Genomic DNA, 16455 nt, shown 5'->3' with positions numbered 1-16455 from the left:
ATGCTGCCTAATTTTAGAAGAAAATTAGGGCAGAAGTGTAAGGTTTATTATTGACAGGTCTGTTCTGAATGTTACCTTTCACTGGTTTATGGTTGATCAACTGTAAGGAGAAGTTATATTAACTTAGATAACTTCAGAAACTTTTATTTTGACCAGGGCAGGGAGGTTAACAAGTATTCCCATGTAGATGTAAAAAATCCTTCTATAATTCAGTTTTTTTTTCCAAGCAATTTAAGCAAAGTCTATGAAAGTAACACTACAACTTAAGTAGTGTCCACAGAATATGCTTGCACCAGTTTTAACTGAACTGTTTCAGAGCTTAATGAATGCAGGTTTTTCAAAGACCACAAGACTTCTGAACCTCCTCTTTGATATTTGATTAGTGTTGAATGATCTGAAAAAGAGGTGCCATTCATAGCTGTGTAAGACTTAGTGGTTTTATACATAAAAAAAAAAAAAAAACCAAAACAAAAACCAAGCACCTTTAATCTCCTTTATTTTCATTGAATTTTGCTTTGTGTTTGGATTCAGCTGGATCCCAGAACTCCAAGTAAAATACTGGTTTCACCCAATTTCATACGGAAACCATGCAAAGCCCACAAATTCTGACTGATTTTGATGTGAAACCATAAAGTAGCTTGGCCCAAGTTCATACAAAAAGTATGTGAACCTGTCAGTGAATGTGGGCTGGGTTCCCAGTTTGTAATGAAACATTAAACCAAGCAGGTTTTTTTGTACGGCTTTGTATTTGTTGTACGTGTTTTGTTTAGAACACATGTCAAAATATTTCTGATACCTTAAAAATAAGTTTGCTCTGTTTGTAGCCTTGATGTACGATTGCTTTTTCAGTAGAAACTGGAGGAAGCTGTTGAACTGAAACCCTTTGAAGGGAGACTGCTGGGAGAATATCTCCTCTTCAGTTACTGTGGATCAGGTTCTCATTCTCTTTTCCCTCATCAGTCCATTTGCTTCAGCATTAATCTTTGTTTATAATTTCATAGCAAAGATAAATAGGGCCCTGGATATTCTACTGTGATTTTGGTTCAGCTGTTAGCTGTGTCATGTCCCACTCACTGATGGTTCAAGGTTTTAGTGCAATAGTTACAAATTCCTACTTATTTTGGGTCCAGTATTTCAATAACTAAAATCTTCTTTCTACTGTTATAAATGTTATGATTACTAATCCTGGATGGAAAATTATTTTCATGGGGGGCTGAGGGTGTAGGGGTGGGGCAGGCAGTTATGTTTCCTTTTGTGGAGAAGGTAGCAGAATGAAGGGCTTTAATTTAATCACTGTTTTATTATCCAAACAGTGTGAGATCTTGCATACAATTTCTAAGTAAGACAATAGCTACTGGTAATTTCGTCAGTGAAAAAAGATCCCATTCTATGTAGAAATAAATATGCTAAGGAGATATTCAATTATAGAATCATTATCTACCTGGCCCTTGTTATTTTTTTGTGTACAAAGATTCAGCTAATGGTGAAATATGTTGTTATTATTTGCTTTTAAACCTATGGTAGTGTTACATTCCACCCTAAATACTCATATTGAGAGTCTATATGCAACTGGGTCAGTCTCCATACTATGCTTATCACAAATTTTGTGGCACTTGAACTTGATTAATCTGTGTAAGGCTTCCAAAATTTATAACTTTTTTCAGTTTATAAAATCAGATAGTTGTTGTTTTTTCTTGCAATACTGCTGGTTTCTCTTAGACTTAGAACAGATTTATCTTCCTTTTTTAAATTATTTTTTTTATTTTTAATTCCAGTTATCAGGGTTTTTTTTGCAAGTCCCTACTGAGCTGAAAATAAGTGAAAAAGCCATGCATTTGTTATGAAAAAATTCTGTTCTTTTTATTTAGGAAAAGCTCTTCTCAGAGCTATCACTAGTGGCAGTTGTGGCTGGGTGAGGACTATAAGACTTGACACTGTTGGAGATTTCTGGAGCTGAAAAGCACTAAATGCTCTAGAAGTTTAACTGTCCATGTGTGGGATAAACACAATTCTTAGCTCATGGAGAAGGTTCTTAATGGTTATTAACCACCTTACCTAGGCCCTTCAGTTGGAGAAGCATAGCGAGGCATGGAACTTTGCTCTTTCTGTACTCTACAGCAACCTGACTAAGCCCAGAACTCAGAAGTGGGGAAAGAATGGGGAACAGGTTACATTCTGCACATCAGAGGCACCCGTGGAAGCCAGTGCTGTAAGGAGCAGTGAGTGCCTTGTGGCAAAAAGGACTTTTGCTACAGTAACGGCATTCCAGGTCAAGCCTTGTAACGAGAGAACAAGTGGGGAGCTTTGGGGTGCCGTGGGTGTCATGCTTTGTCTTTCTGGACATCTCAGGCTTCATAAAATGGCATGAGAGAGAAACATTGCTGGAGATCATGAGTTCCCAACTGTGGTCAGAAAAATGCAGAAAATGTCTTATATTAATTTAATAGGGGATATATAATTTGAGGACTTATATTTTACTTAGCACTGCTGGAAACGCTTCTCATTGTTTCCAGTCTATCTTTTGTCTCATCTTATGCTTAGATTGTGTACTGCTTGGGGAAGAGGTGACCTTGGTGTCTTGTTTCTACTGTACCAAGTACAAATGATCTCAACCTGTTACCTGTTCCACATATCAATTTGCAATCACATATTAAGTCTTGCGTGTGTCTCTGAAGCTCAGTGAAGCAAGAAGTGAGCTTAAAGCCACACAGCAATGCTTTCTAATGGTTTGAAACAAGTAGTGGTGAACACTTTCCTCAGCTGTCAGTGACACCTGCTTGTCTTTAAGTCTCTTAGCAAAAAGAAAGTCAGCACTGTCTTCTTGTAGCTACGTTTTCCACTAGCCACAGTGGAAACTGCTTTTAAAATGGTTTTCTGAGCCTTGTTAATTTGCTCAGAGTGCTTTATCTCCTAGAACATAATTTCATTATCTACTGAATGGAACGGCTGGTGACTTGGTTAATATGAAAGCCTAATTCGCTATTGGTTGTTCTAGAAAAAAAAATGCTCTTTGTTGAATGATACAGCAGGCTATCTCATAATAAAATAATAATAATTATGTCAAATGTTTTACTTGAGAAGAAAAAGTTACTTTTGGTTGTCATATGCTTTCAGGAAAATATACTGTGTTTGTGTGCTGCAGAAAAAATTGACATCCCCGCTACATTCTGGATAAGGTGCCATCAGATTTGTGAAAACATCATTAACTCTGTTATTAAAGTTAGACTTGTTGGATCCAAATACACAGATATATGCACTGAGCAACAAAACCGTTTATTTGTGTCATGTCAATATGGGTTTGTCATAACTAAACCTAATCTGAAACAGAGTCTGATATTCCTATTGGGTGAGGAGAACTGAAGAAATGAGTGCTATCTCTATCCCTGTCTCTATCTTTGTCAGCAAAGTGCTGTGTGACCTTGGACAGGTCACCTAATTTTTCTGTTATTTTCCATATTTATAACAAGAGGATCATACTACTCAGAAGTCTGTGATGAAAAGCACACTTAGAGCTAAGTCATTGTTATTGCTGTTTGTAAGAGGTGAGAGTTTCAAATGTGGGCTCTATTTATTACATAGCAGTGAAGTTTGGAGTAGCATGTAATTGGGAATTGTAAAGAACGTCTAGCAGATAATTTTCTTCCTCTCTACCAGCAGGACAGATTTCATATCCTTTCCCTCTTTTGATGAATGCCCAAATTACTCTTCAGTGCCATTAATGAAGATAATTTGCACAGGTTTCAGTTGCTTACAGTAATTCTTTGAGCAATACTGAAGCTTTTTGCTACTGTTTTACTAAGCTTTTCAGTGTTACCAGTAAGTCTGTCTATAAGAACATTTTGTTCTAATTAAACTCTTATTCCTATATAACATCACTTACATGTATATTTAGGTCTTCACTGGAGTGTATATGGATACTTTTCTTCATGCACATCAGAATGCTGTCCCTGCTCCACGTTCTGTTTTCCACAGGTGGTTTTGCAGTGCTTTGTTCTAAATCCTTTCTAATTTATCTGCTTAGATGTGATACATGCAGTTCTCCAGTAGAGATCTTATCAGGAAAGAGTACAGAGATTAAATCCTGGTTTTAATAAGTGAGATCTAATCTCTAATCTTACAATATTGTTTACAGTAGGCTAAATCACACCTAACTACGAGGACTATAGTAAACAGTTGTAACAGAAATCAAAAGGGGGTTCTCCTTGGACATTATTTTGCTCCTTCAGAGAGAAGGAATGTAGAGGAAAGTAAATGATACATTTTTCAATTCCTAAGGTTAAATACTAGCTCCACTGCATTAAAAATTTATTGTTTTGTTTTGATGGAGTTTAGATTGAATTCCAGGAATTTCCTATTCCTTCTTTGACCTGGGTTTTTAGATGGAAGACAAAGGAGGACGGAAATACCAAAGTACTCATCTATGTCAGCATCATCAAAGTACAGATTTGCTTCTGCTAACTCCACTAGCCCTTACTCAGGCCTGTGGAAACCGTGACTTTTCACATGTCCCCTCTGAGTGCATCTTTCAACACTCTCCCTGTAGCATTTGCTGCACAGAGAAGCCCTGGAACTTGTTCCCACCTCATTATCTTTTGCTGCTCAGATGATATTGTCAAGGGGAGACCTAAAGTAGCCAAACTGGTTCCTCTGCTCATGTCACTGATTTTTGATACAACTCCTCAGTATTTTCTGTAAGTGAGATCTGTCCTACAAGCTGCAGTGAATGACTTCTGCAAGGGAGTGGAGGCAGAGGAAAATTTCATCCCTTCCAAAACTACTCATTTCCTTTCCTGTGCTGGCACAGAAGGATGCATGCACATGCAGTATTCACCCTTCTGATGCTGCACAGAATTGGTATGCTTACAGTATACTATATCCTGTATTCCCAGCATCCCTGTACTTGTGTTCCCTGGATGAATATTTAAAGTTTGGTGGTTGTTTTTTTGTTTTGTTTTGTTTGATTGTTTCCCTTTTGAACTACTTTGGTGCTGTCATGAATGTGGATGCTTGTTTTATATAATACAATATAGCAGTGACAGTCATTGCTGAACCAAAATAAAATATGAAATTTTCTAGTAAGCAATATTTGGTGGAGCTCTGATTAAAGTACAGAATTATGTAGGAGGGGTGGTCTTTTGTAAGAGAGTAGTGGTAGTCTGCCAGGTTAGTTTTATTAAAGTAAAAAATTTTGTTGCCAAAATCATCATCTATATTCATCCAGTATCACCTTTATTGCTTCTACCTTCTAAAATTTAAGTCGTTTGAAATCATATTCACTTAATTAAATTTGCTCCAGAAACTTTTAATTCTTTAGAGAATTTTTTACTTATCCACAGCTTCCTATAGCTACATTTTCTTTAATGGCAACCTGACCATTCTACTGTATGTGAACAAACCAAAAGCAAGTAAAAGTTTGGTGATAATTATGCCATTCATCATTAGTAGCACTTAACAACAGAAGAACAATAACTCTTCTTTATTCAGTGGGAACTGTTTGGTTAGATTCACAATATGTAATATGATTTAGATATTCAACACATTCAGAAAAATCACAGCACACCTTCAATGTGTACTTTAATGTAACACAACTATAGTATGATGATTAGTTCTACTGAGATTACTACTGGCTCGAGCAATGTACTGTAATTAAAGAACTAAATTATAACCAATCTGAAGGAGGTAACACTGAGTTATCTTAAAGTAGTATAAACTAAAACCAATCGTGCTGAGAAACTAATAGGCTGAACCAAAAATTATTATCTACTACTAATTAAGATGGCATGGAGACATGCAATTACAAACTAATTGCTAATGGACTTTTCTTTTAGAAAGGTCTTGATGCAATTCATTAAGACTGTGATTTTGTTGTTGGATGTTTACTTGCACTTTGTTAATATCTAGTGTTAAGTGAATTTAAAGCTTTAAATCTGTCACACCATGATACTTTGTTTATTTCATGCTAAATTGACTTGCGCGTGCAGTGTATGTCGGTTATAGGACAGAAGTTTTGCTAATGAGTTGGCCAATATGTTGAATTCACTCACTTATTTAAAGTGGTAAATTAAGTTTAGAATTCTCTTTGCCAGCTTTGCTCAGAATGATAGCTAATTAAAACTTGGCAGTAGAACTATGAGTGAAACATTGTCATGATATCCCTCAAAAAGCAGTATAGGGGTATACGGCATAATAAAAGGTGGCACTGCTTGCTTTAGCAACTAAGTCTTAATTCTCTGTTAATTTTGATTGTTGTATTGAGCTTGTAGTCTTAGTGATATTGGTTATCATACTCATGTTTTCCTATAAAATAAAGACTTTCTAACTTATCTTGTGTCATAAAATGTTTGAATGCATTTATTGTGGCAGATGATCAGACTTCATTTCCCATGGATGTTTATGCATAAAGATGAAATATATCCCAAATGGTGAACGGCATTTCATAACATTTATCTTTTAGAGGGGTAGAGAGATTTTGATTCTATCAGCTTCATCTGAATAATTTTGAAATTAAGAGACTCATTTCTTCATGTGCATAGGCTACTTTAATTATTATCTATCTGAAGTTTTCCAGGGCTACAGAAAAAAATCCTCAAATATTGGTACAGACACACACTGTTACCTGACTGACTGAAATTACTGCAGAACAGTTGTTTTCTAGCCAGCACACACAAAGAACTTAAGTATAACCCCAGAAATTATAGAAGCCTATCAGCAGTGTTATCTTTTGTGGTGCACAGATTCCAGGGTAACTGTTTAAAGAGTTAGAGCACATTCTTGGCATTTCTGCAAACAAATGAGCATTTGTGAGCATTTTTTAAATGCTAAAGACAGCCAAAGTAGCACATGTTGACTGCGGCTCAAAAATCACAAAACTGTCAGTCAGAAGGAGCCTTCCAACTTTATTTAGAAAATCTAAGAAATTAGAAATTCTGTCACTGTTTTTAAAATAGAAAATTGAATTTATTTCATCAGTTTCTGTTCATGAGGGAGAAATTTTTGTATATATATATAAATATTATATATATATATATATATATAGTCAAACATAATATATACAGAATGTATTCTTCATTGAAAAAAGATTTGTTTGGGTGTTTGGAATTTTCAGTCCATAAGGTGAAGTATTTCAGCTCTCTCTGTGGCAAGTGAGATGGTACAATCTGGATAAGAGAACCATTTTAAACAGCAGCACCATACAAAATTCATGTATCGCAAGCACAATTTTAAATAATTTTTTGTTGTTGTTTGTAATCCATATATTCTGCCAGTGACAGTGACAGCAGTAAACTCCGCCTTTCAATAGGGAACTAAATTACAGGAATGATAATGATAATAGTATTTAGGCATCTCTTCATAAGCACTGTATCATATTGTCTTAAGAAACCTGAGGCCCTATTCTTTGCAGATAGAAATCGGGAAATGTCAGAAAAATGTTTCATAATCACTATGCTTCTTGCTTTCTATTGTGTATCTGGATAATCAAGAAAATAAAAATTCAGAGATTTATAATAATTTTCAGATAGATAAAAGTAGTTTTTGACGAACGCATATGGTGTTGACAGTGTATGAAACCACATGCAGTTTCTGCTTCTCCAGTTCTCCCAAAGGGACATTTGTCTTGGTCTTACACATTTGTTTTTCTTCAGCTAAGAGGTGCTGTCTTTGCAAGTATGAGTCTCAGGGCGCATGTGCGTTGCATGGTGTAATCCTTTCTGGCAGTGGGAAGGACTACACTGCTTGATCTAACATTTAAATTCTAAGTTCTCTGATCCTCAAAGGGAGTAAATGAAATGGCATCTTGAGAAAAAACAATGCATAGGGCACTATAAGAAGAGGATAAAGATAATGTGATATCTTTGATAAAATAAATGTTACAATATTTAAGAGACTATTCATCTACTTTTAGGTCCTTGCTGTTTCAGGAACCTTAAATGATTATGAAAATCCTGTTCCATTAGATCTGTGATTGATGTTCAGCAATGTACTCTAAATGAATACATGCAAAGACCTGTTTCCATATACAATTTTCTATTTACATGAATTAGTATCCAAATAAATTCTATAGTTTTTTTCTCTCTTATTTTGTTCATCACGTAGCCTTTCTGTCTACTTATCCTTTGACTAACTTCATTCATTGTTCTGTCATCAAAGAGTTCATAAGGGCTATCATTGTCTATATTGTCTGCATGTCTATTTTACCTTTTTGTAGCATAAAATGATATGACTAACGTGTTGGTACCATGCTCACCATCTTTTTAATATCCAATCATCCCTTGTTCATTAAAGCATATGTGTCCAACATCTCACCCTAAAAGTCTCACCAAAGCGAAGAGGTGGGATTTCTTTCAAAAATATAGACATTCAGTGAAAGGTTTGTGATCTGTTCTTGAAATAAATGATTGTGTTGTTCAGTCACTGGTTTTCCTTTTCTTTCTCTTAATGTCACTTTCTGCTTTCTTTTGTCTTTGTTATCTTACTTGTCAGGCACAGTCACAAATATGAACCTTGCATGTTTACATAAACTTTTAAATCAAAAATGTTTCTGCTGTTCTAGAGTAAATACCAGTACTGCATAGTTGTGAAACTGTCTATAGGAGAAAAGTAATTTCAGAAACAAAATTTATAGAGTCATACAGTCATTGAGGTTGGATGGGACCTCTGAAGATCATATAAGTGATATACCTTTTTATATGAATTCGACTTTGAGAAGTAAATGCTGTTTCCTGTAGAGTATGAAAATAAATCAGTCCCAAGGTTAATCAAGTCCAAGGGTAGCTATTTTATGTTTATAGCTATTGTATTATTTTAATGAGTCAATAGTAGACAGATTAAATCTAAATATGCACTGAAGCAGTTAGTCATGAATTCAGTGTCAGTCAGTGAGAGGAATATAGGCTCACAATAGGTGTTTGACCCTTAGGTGCACTACAGAAAAAAATAGATGAGAGTTATCTTAACTTTGTCTTGACAGAAGAACTGAAAGAAGTAGTGGTTGATAAAAGATAAATTATCAGCTTATTTGCTGCCTTTATGAAGAAGAAAAAAATAGGTTTTTAATATCTGGGGCATATCTGTCTATCAGAGTCTCAGATGCATGCTTTTAGGGAAATATGGCTTTTCTAGAATATGCTCTTATGCTGTTTTGTTAAAATGTACTAGTTAGATGTGTTTTTATTTTGAAAATGGTGTGTGAGAAAGGTAGGTAGTAGCCTGGTTTTTGGTTAAAGATTTCCATATTCAAGTCCTTACTGTGTTTGGCCGAAAATCCATGCTAAACAGGGGCTTAAACCTTGTGTATTCTCTTTGCCTTAATCACAAGTGTAGTCTGGTTGGGAGGGGTGGGGGGGAGGGAGGGAAGAGAGGAAGTGAAAGTTTAATTTTATATATGTAAATATTTGTTTTAGGTAAAAATGTATAGATATGTGATCTAATCAGAGTCAATTGATGTTGATGTCAATTGATTCAACTGTTGAGAGAGAGATGCTGAGAAAATTAGGAATTTAAAGGAATACTTCCACTTCGTGGAAAGAGTTACATGCTAGATTAGGGAGCCATGCTTACAGTGGCCTCAGAAAAGAGAAGCTTTGAAAAAGGTAGCATTTGAGTTGTTCCCTGATTTTTGTTGGTTCCTGGTAAGTAGCTGCAGGCAGCTTAGTGCTTAATATAACAACTGACAGACTCCTTGTTCAGTGTTCAAAATATTCTCATATGCTGTACAGAAATACTAAGAAACTAACACAGGGCTCTGGATTCTGCTGCAGTGCCTGTGTGACTCTCTGGATCTCATATTCTATTTTTTTTTCCCCAGTAAAGACCAAGTGTTAGTGTAACTGTGCTCCTGCTGAAATCAACTGCAATTTTGTCACCAGCTTCAGGAAACTTAACATCTCTGAAAGTTCCTTTCCTATGATGTTACTGTCAACATTATACTGAATAACATTTGAAGGTGAATATATTAAGCCAAATATGCCATCAGTTTTGTGTTGTCAAAATATGTGAAGGGAGAATTTGTCAGTGTGTATTAACTTACTTTTACATATGTAAACCAAAACGTTTTACCTTTTGTATCTGTTTTGAGGAATTCGTTAGTGCTATTACCAATCTCAAGATTGCTGTCAAATTGTAGCGGACTCAGTGCATACTGAAATTCAGATATTAGTGATCAGGAGGGGATTTGTGTGTCTGAAAACCAGGTCAGCTATCTCACATTATGCAAGACTTTCCAGGTATTATACAGAGAAATTAATCAGTAGAGGATGAGCTTCAATGAACTGAAGGTCCTTGTATATATCACCAAAGCAATTAATCCTGGTGCTTTTAAATAGCATCAGCAAATAAAACTGCCTTTATAACTAGTCCCTGCAAAAACAAAGAACGGTGTGGGTTTTTTCATTATAACCAAATAGAATATTCATGTGGATACCCGCAGACCCTGTTACACTGAGGAGTTTACAGTTCACACCAGAGCACACCATGTTTGAACAGCACAGTCAATAGAAGCACTTAGGTAAGCCCTGGAAGTGATCGCAGATGAAACAGGTGGAATGTGAGGCCTCCACCAGGATCACCTAGATACACATGAAGTATTCTTTAGATAGATGCATATAAATGTCTTCAAGCTCTTAAGTGTCCAATCGGTACATGTACATTTCAAACAGTTAAACTGTAATCTGTCTTTTCTCATTCAGGAGTGTCTACGTTCCTTGAGACCTACTGCAGATCTACCCCAATCAGGACACCTATTCAAATAGGCATCATCTGTATTAAGCTTCTGATTTCTCACTTAGGCTCTTCTTAACCACACCATCCAACCTACTCTTCTCAGGCGGTACTGCTGGCAGTCTCTTGAATTATCTTGAAGACAGCCTCTGAATTCTGCCTGTATTAGCGAATGAGCTTAGAAGTATTCTTCAAAAAACCCTAAAACTTGCAGGAAAATAAAAGCTACTCCCTCTCAGTTTATTGTGTCATATTACAACAGAATAAAATCTTTCAGGATACTTCCCCTGTATTCCCATCTGTAACGCTGGCTGCTTTCAGAGCATTCTTATTTCACTGCAGAAGTAACCGAAGTCAGTGATGCTTTGCATCTTATTTTGTTGCTCGCTACCCTGTTTATGTTTCTGCTTGATTGTTTCACTCTTTCCATCCTAAGAAATATTTTTGGCCTTTGTTTGAAATGTCCAGTATTTCAAAGGGAATTTCAAAGCAAGAAATGTATATTAGCCAAGCATAAATTATTGAAACTTAAGCTTGATTAGGTGCCAGCGTTGGGGGCATGGAATATTAATCTCTACCGTTTACTTCTTGCCAGTTGCCTAATGAGTTTCATTCACACCAGCTACCACAAACTTTCTTTCAGAAAGCTGAACAGGATGTACTACTTTATTTTAAAAAAAAGAAATGTGTTAATTCTCCAGCTGTCCTGACTGGGGGGGAGAGGGGGAACCAAAAAAAAAGTCAGCCTTGGCTTATTTTTCTTTTTCTGTCTAAAATTGTCTATTTTTCTGTTTTATATACTTTACAAAAATCAACCAACATATCAAATGGGGAACTGAACCTTTAGAGTAAGAGTTACTGCATAGATAAATGTCCGCCAGGATGCAGAATCTCTTTTGATCTCAGCTATGTTCATTTTTTTCCAATGTAATGGAACAGGTTCAGCTTGATAAATGAGCAATGGTGTTCTAATTAAAATAAACACAAACTGAATGGATTTGTTTAGAATCTAGTCTTAGAGCTATTCAACCCTACCAAGGTTGTGACAGTTTGGGATGTGCTTAGAAGTATAATTATAGGCTTTAGGAAGCTTTGAAGTGAAAAGCATAAGATGATCTAAAAAGTCCAAGCACTTCCATGGCTAAGGAGCCACTGATGGGGAGTTTACAGAATCACTGGGATTTTCTGGGGGGAAGAGGAGGGAAGCCCAAGGCCCACTGATGTACATGCTTTTTTAGTTATTTACCTGTCATCCTTTATTCCAAATCTCACATATTTTTTAAAGATAATGAAGAAAAACATTTAAGAGAAACTGGCAAGAGGAGAGGTGGGACAACAGACTAGTCACAAAAGGCAATGGAGTTTATCATTACTAAAGTTTAAGAGGAGGCTGAATAAAGCAGCAGTAATAGGGATACAGTTATGCTCTACAGGATGCATTGACTAGGAAAAACTGCTGGTGTTTTCTTACTCTGCAGCTGTCTAATCTTAGGATTTATCCTTGAATTTTCCTGTGTGTGACATCAACCCATTTGTCTTTGCTACTTCTACTTCTCCTTCTTGTCATCATTTGTGTACCTTCTTTCAGAACCAGTCTTGAATTTTGCATTGGTTTTAACCGTTTCCTTTCTTACTTTCCTCACATCATTCTGTTATCCAGATGGCATGCAACTAGCTTTGATACATAGCTAAATATGTGAATATTATTTTTTTTCTGTATCATCTGAAGTATCAAATGTTGCCATCCTCAGTGCTATTTATGTACTTGCTAAGCTTCCATGACACTTTTATATGACGTTGTGCTTCAAAAGCTTCAATCATTTCTTCATCATCTGCCATCTGGATTCATTTTACTGACCTAATTTGATATAGTGTGATATAATCCCTCAGTCCCAAATGCTGCTCTATCATATGAACATAAAACAGACTTTAGCCATTATTTTCAAGATTATATTCCTGCCCTCAGAGCCTGAAAATTAAGTAGCAAGATCGACTGTGTCTCCTTGTACTCATGAGTTGGAAAATGTCTATTTTTAAAAGTAATTGGGTTTTTAGTTTATTTCATTTAGTATTTAGTTCAAAATTAAGCATCAGTATTACCTCTTGAAACTACCTCACTTTTCCAGCAAGGAAAATAAGTAGATCTCCTTGAGTTTTTCCGTTCATTATAACTCATTAATGAAGCTGTAGTTAGGCATTACTATTCATCACATTATTTTTGATCAGTAAGAAGAGGAGAAAGGGTATAGTATGCATAGTATTACAGAATGTGTCCATTTAGAGCCAAAATTGTTGTGAATGGTATGTGACATGCTTTACCTACTGTTATGTTTGTACGTGTATGTTACTATCTTGTATTAATTTTGCTTTATTATGTTGCATTGGTATAACTGTAAAAATTGCCTGTAAAAGCGAGATTGCTTGGAACCAAATACCTAGATCCAAATTCTTCTGGTCATTAAATAGGTTGTTAGTCTGAGTCCGGGTACAAACCAAATACGTGTCCTACATATACCAGTAAGTGTATCCTGTACCTGTACACATAATTGGCCTACCTGAAAAGAAAAATTATCTATTTGCATTGCTCGTTTACCAGGTAGCTCAAATGACATATCAGAAACAAGCCTCTGCTCATTAATTCAGGTAAGACCTTTGAACTTTAAACAGAGCTCTCTTCCATATGATATTGCTGTAGCAGTTGTTCATGAATCATAGTTCTGATCCAGAGAATCAGTGTTTTACAATGGGAGTGCAAGAAAGGGAGGTATGGCAATAGTTTTCAGAGCAGCAATCTAATAGTGCCATGGTTACATTTAAGGAGCTTGGATATTATTCTTTGCAGTAACTGGTTGGAAAAAAAAAAAAAGCAGGTTGACGACAGTTCTTTAGCAGTCTTTTATGTTTTGAAAGCTACTTAAGTTAACTTTGAGAGCTTCCAGTAACTCTTCATGAAAAAAAAAGTATTAAGGAGAGGAAGAAATTTAATGGAATTTGATGTGCTAGGACAAATTGTTTGGGTTTTCTTCTTTCTCCTTGCTTTCTTTGAAAGTATTTATCTCTTTTTTTTTTTTTTTTTTTTTTTTTTTTTTCCCAAGCAAAAAGTATTCTAAACTTCACAAGCATTTGGTCTGCTGTTACAATGGAAAGGAAACACTTTTTCCTTTTTTTTTTTTTTGTTTTCTTCATCTTTTTTTTTTTTCATGTTTTGGAGATCATAAAGAAAAATCCTAGTTTAGACATGAGCACACCTTGTAATATGGTCACTCTGGGAGGGACTAAAATGCAGAGCAAATGTCGTTGTTTGGAGCTAGGTTTTGGCTAGGATTTTTGCTAACTCTTTCCAAAATAAATGCTGTGGTATCTTTAGTTCTACCATTTGAAATTGGTAGTTTTCATACATGTAGTGGAACCCACTGCTGCAGATTGTATTGAGGAAACGCAAGAGGTGGATAGTCAGAAACTGAAGAGAATAATTTTTTAATCTGGAGTAATCTTTCTACAGGATGTATTGATCATGTATGCCATGTGCTGACAGTTTGAATCTTGACATTTTCCTCATACTGATGTCATCTGTGGAGGAATCGACCCTTGTAATTACATGGTCCTCAGCAGCCTGCTTAAAAAGTTGAGCATCATTGCCCTAAGGAGAAGAGGTCAGGCCCTATCTAGTGCTTCAAGAAAGCAGAGGTGAAGAGGAAAGAGGCGGATCCAAAATGTAGATCTGAGGGAAGATCCGGGCTTGCTATTTTGTGGCAAGGGTGAGGGACACAGCTGCTATTTCTGAGAGGTATTCCAGGGAACTATGACTACTCCTCCTTAGTAGTATCAATTCTTGCTTTCCAGAGCTCTGGTGTGGGAAAATCCTTTCAGAAAGCCAAGCAGTTTTCCAGTCCACTTTCTCTGTCCTCTTTCTCAGCAGTCTTGGCTCATTATTTGCCAGTGGTTCTAGGAAATGCCATTTTATGTTCTCATGTCAGTGATTATTAAAAAAGAGACAAGCAACCAAACAAAAAAAAAACATTACCAGCCAAAGCATTGGTATTGAATCATTTGAACAAATGGAAGGGCTTTGATATGTAGGAGTGACAGCAAGTCTCTTACTTTCTTTTAGTATCTCTGCATTTTGGCTATTATTGTAACATTGCAAAATCAGTAGCTAAAGTTGCATGCAAGGTATAGAAAAATAAAGACAAACATTGTGGTTTGAGGTACTTGAAGCATAAGAAAAGTTATTAGCTATGTGATTTTTCCTACATTTAAAAAAGATTATAATTTATGAGAAAGCCATGAAAGTGGCACAATGTACCTCATAGTGGAAGTAGGGTATTTCTTATGCATACCAAGAGACACATAATATATTTTAAATCCACACCTTGGCTAGCTAGTAAACAGTGTGCTTATATAATTATACCATTTGATTCAATGGTCCCAAATCATAGCCAAAGACTATGAACCTCTGGAACCAAATATTTCCCAAAATGGCATTACACATTGAAATACAAGGGTAATGACCCCCAACTTCACAAATGTGTAACTGTGTTTTTGTCTATACAATTGTTCTGTTATCTTTTAGGGGGTCTCTATAAGTTTTGAACAGTAACAAATTGAATATTGTGCATGGCAACTCTCCAGAGGCCTGAGGGCTGCAACAATTTGCATATATGTTTACATTATTTTATATTGCTTGTACGTCTATTTAAATTCTCTGTTGGATGCAAATTAAACTTTACCAGTAATGCATTAAGAGGTTTCACTGTGTAATAATGGATAGAAAAAAAAGAGAAGAAAATACTTTAATGTACCTGACAGTATGTTTATTATCTTTGAAGGCTATCCTATACATTTTTGCCCTCTCTTGTGCTATTGCAGCAGTTACAAAAAAAAAAACCAACAAAACAAAACCAAAAAAAAAATCTAAGTGTATGCTAGAAAAAAAGCTAGATGTGATGTTGGTGGTGATTTACATTTTCCATTTTTTTCCCCTCATTTTAGTGTTCGGGTTTTTTTAGTTATTTTTTTTTTTATTTTCATCTACATTATCTTGTTTCACCTCTCTATTGATTAAGGCTGTTTTCCTCACCTCTTCTAATTACTTTCTTACTCCTTATTCTTTTTTGTTTTTCTTAATACCTTTCCCCTTTCATGTTTCTGCTCTGGATTCTCCTCAAAGACCTTCTCTTAGAGCTGCTCAGGAATTTCCTTCCAACAACAGGGGATTTTTTTAAGACACATTTCTAATTAATTGAAATTAAAACTAATTGTGGGAAGTCATTAGTTTCAGTGGAGTAGCTGTGTTGAAGAAAACCATGAAATATGTCGGGTAAGGCATTCGGAATTAAAGGAATCTCGATTACAGTGATGTGTTGTGACTTAATGAGATGCTGAATAGTTGTAAACCGTCTCTGTGAAAGGATGTACTGCTTATTTTTGGAGAGAAATTTCCAAAGCAGTACTAGCCTCAGCTTTGCTGCAGTTGTAACCAGTAGGCTTTCAGTAATAAGGCTTTTCAATAAAATTAGTTAGGCAAGTGTTGAGCTTTTATTAAACTTATGATGCGCACATGTCCCCCAGTTTTTATTAATGGAAGACAGTGTAAGGTAAAGGGGAATAATGGATAAATTTATAAAAGGAGAAAAGAAGGGGCATGAATGAGGAAGAGGCAATAATGGTGAACAACTGGAAACAGAGGAGCACCACTGTATGTAATGACTAACATCGAAAAGGTCAGCCTAGAGACCA

The sequence above is a fragment of the Tyto alba genome, unplaced genomic scaffold (genome assembly GCF_018691265.1).
Source record: "Tyto alba isolate M040663 unplaced genomic scaffold, T.alba_DEE_v4.0 Super-Scaffold_6, whole genome shotgun sequence".
Lineage (NCBI taxonomy): Eukaryota > Metazoa > Chordata > Aves > Strigiformes > Tytonidae > Tyto > Tyto alba.
The sequence above is the reverse complement of the archived record's forward strand: the minus strand, read 5'-3'. Positions refer to the sequence as shown.